The 3246-nt window shown below is 44.6% G+C and overlaps 1 protein-coding gene across 2 annotated transcripts in view; it reads left to right on the plus strand.

Annotated features, from left to right (window-relative positions):
- Nucleotides 1–3246, plus strand: part of LOC116672616 (acyl-coenzyme A thioesterase 9, mitochondrial) — a 39146-nt gene that overhangs the window by 1120 nt on the left and 34780 nt on the right. The gene's annotated exons all lie outside the window — the stretch shown is intronic.

The following is a 3246-nucleotide window of genomic DNA, read 5'->3' on the forward strand; positions in this document are numbered from 1 at the left end:
CCCTCCAGAAACACTTCAGTAACTATTTATTTATTTAAATCTTTATATAAAGTGTTGTAAATAACAACACTTTATATAAAGAATGAAACCAAGGGGGTGCTACTGTGGTCTACGGAAGCTTTTTTTCCGCCAATGTAAGTCAATGAGAAATGTTCTCAGACAAAAGTATCTCCAAAATAATGACTTGGTTTCTCAGATATCTCATTATTTAGAGATACCAAGTCAGACAACGAATCCCCCCTCGCCTCCCGTTAGTTTACTTGTTTTTTGTTTAATTAATTATATGTTATTATTTAATTAATAATTCCGGGATACCTTTGGGGATCATACTACATAGCAGTAGTATGCACAATATTGTTGTTTTACGTAACTTCAGACTACACCAAGTACTTTTAAAAGGTCTGTCCCCAAAGGCATTAATTAGTTTCTCACTTTGGGGAAGAAACTTTCAATGTCCCCAAACTGCTGTATCTCTAAACCAATGGTGTCAAATATACGGCCAGTGGGCCAGGACCGGCCCGCCAAAGGATCCAATCGGGCCCACTGGATGAATTTAACTTGGAAATCGAGACCCAAGTCTGAAAGATTAAGGGTCTGGCATCGAGTGATGAAAGCGTTAGTGTGCATTTGAAAAACTCCCCGCACGCAATTGGCTAACACTACGACCAATCACAACAACACACAGGTTGACGTATCCAGAGCCTCACATGCTAAGCTACCAGCGGCGCTAATTGGTAGATTACACTATCGTTCGAGATGAACTGCGCCTCGCCTGGAAAGTGGACGAGAGCAGGCGGCAGCAGGGGGGCGGGGGACAGAAAGCTGCGGTAAAGTCGGACAGTTTCCAGCCGTGAGTCCAGCTCCTTAGGCTGGACAGGAAGTGATGAAAACACTGTGGTGCGATTCCGATTTAATAAAATATAACCAGACCCACATACAGCTGGTACACAGTCTCCAGTTGTTTAGTTATGAAAGAGTAGCTGTAAAGTGCTCTACATGCGACTGTTGCTGATTTTAATAACAACACACTGTAGTGATCCGTGATCTGAACGGATTAGTCTCTCTGACTATAAACGTCTCTATCAGCCTCACAACATGTGTTCGGACAGAATAAGTCTTAAATCAGACAAATGCAATTAAAATCCCTCCATTCAAAAACAATAAAAAGTTATAAAAAGTCATCAGTTGTAAACAATCAGATTTTAAATCAGCTGAGAAGCCGGCGTTCCCCAGCATGCTGGGTCCGCCTGGCTCTTGCAGTCGGTGAAAAGCAACTGCGCCGCCTGCGTCTCAGAACTGCGTCCGCTTGCTCTGTGAGATTTCCGTTGCCCACGTGTGCATGACGTCAGAGCAAGTCGGGATCAAGTCGGACACAAATCTAACCGGCATGCAAAGGGCGCCGATCGCGGTGATCGATTTGCGCAGACCTGGCTCATCTCGAACGAGCCAATGTTGTCATCTGTTCAGGCACACCTCTGGCCCCGCCTATATCAGATACAGCGATGTGGTGGTGCGGCTCGCCTCTGGCCCCGCCTACATCAGATACAGCGATGTGATTGGTGCGCTCGCCTCTGTGCCCCGCTACATCAGATACAGCGATGTGATTGGTGCAGCTCACCTCGGCCCCGCTACATCAAACAGCGATGTGGTTGGTGGCGGCCGCCTTGGCCCCGCTACATCAGATACAGCGATGTGATTGTGTGCAGCTCACCTCTGGCCCCGCCTACATAGATACAGCGATTGATTGGTACAGCTCAACCTCTGGCCCGCCTGTATCAGATACAGCGATGTGATTGGTGCAGCTCACTCCTGGCCCCGCCGTATCAGATACAGCGTGTGATTGTGCAGTCACCTCGGCCCCGCCTCATCAGATACAGCGATGTGATGTACAGCTCACCTCTGGCCCCGCCTTATCAGATACAGCGATGTGATGGGGCAGCTCACCTCTGGCCCTACCTAATCAGATACAGCGATGTGATTGGTGCAGCTCGCCTCTGGCCCTACCTACATCAGATACAGCGATGTGATTGGTGCAGCTCGCCTCTGGCCCTACCTACATCAGATACAGCGATGTGATTGGTGCAGCAAAATTTAAGACAATATCTAGTCACATATCACGATATTGATATAAAATCGATATAAATTGCCCAGCCCTACTTTAGATAGATAAAGGGTTCTGAACCAAACACTACCCAATCTGACATGTTTCAGCAGTGATGCGACCCAAAATTGGGGAGAATTTAACAACATTAGCAGCCAAGATGACATCTTTTACTGCTGTTAGCATGTAGCTGCATGCGACAATGTTAAAAAAAACACTCCAGTCCTGCCCACCTGGAGCAGACGACCAATCACAGGCCGGCTAAGTGTTGCGTAACATAAAAAGAAAAGTTGGAAATCTGAACGTTTTAAACTCACAGGGATTTCTCTCAAATAGGTTTACCTCATTATTTGAAGTTTTTGAATTATAACATCGTAGAAAGGGCTGCACAATTAATCAAATTTGACTCAAGATTTTGAGTTCCCACGATCACATTTTTTTTTTTTTTTTTTTTTTTGTCTAGATCAGTGGTTGCCAAACTTTTTCAGCTCAAGACCCAAAAGAGAAATTCGGTGTCTCTCCAGGACCCAAAATTACAAAAACACATTTCCATGAATCATTGTAACATCTACATTTTTTAAACTGTGGACACAAGACGCAACAAACCATGAATTTAAATGTATATGAAGTATATTTTATTCCATTATAAAAGTAAACAAAAACAGAAAAGGTCTCTATTGTCCTTCCTGTGTCTCTGTCCCCTCCCATTGTCCCTCAGCACCAACACCAACGTGTGTTTAAAAAATGCTGACTTGAATTTAATGAGATGCGTGTGTCTGGTTGAAGATATCAACCAGCTGATCTAGTCTAGGTTCGGTTTTTGAAAGTGCCCCATTCTGAGGTCATGCTGAGCCTTTAGTCTGCTCTCTGCCAATTGGCGACCCAATAAAAGGGGTCTGCGACCCATTTTGGGTCCCGACCCTGAGTTCGGGAAACATTGGTCTAGATGTAGACAGTCACAGAGGACAGACGGTCCACACTTCTGACATTTGTCCACAGTTTTAATTTTTTATTAACACAGCTGTCTATTGTTAAGTATGAGGGGCAAACCTGTATGTGTACCAGTGTTTCCTAAATCTGTGAGTAGCGTCCATCACACATTTGAAAAAACTCAAAATCAACAAATAATCGTGAGAATAATCGTG

Source organism: Etheostoma spectabile, chromosome 22 (genome assembly GCF_008692095.1).
Source record: "Etheostoma spectabile isolate EspeVRDwgs_2016 chromosome 22, UIUC_Espe_1.0, whole genome shotgun sequence".
In the NCBI taxonomy this organism is placed as follows: Eukaryota; Metazoa; Chordata; class Actinopteri; order Perciformes; family Percidae; genus Etheostoma; species Etheostoma spectabile.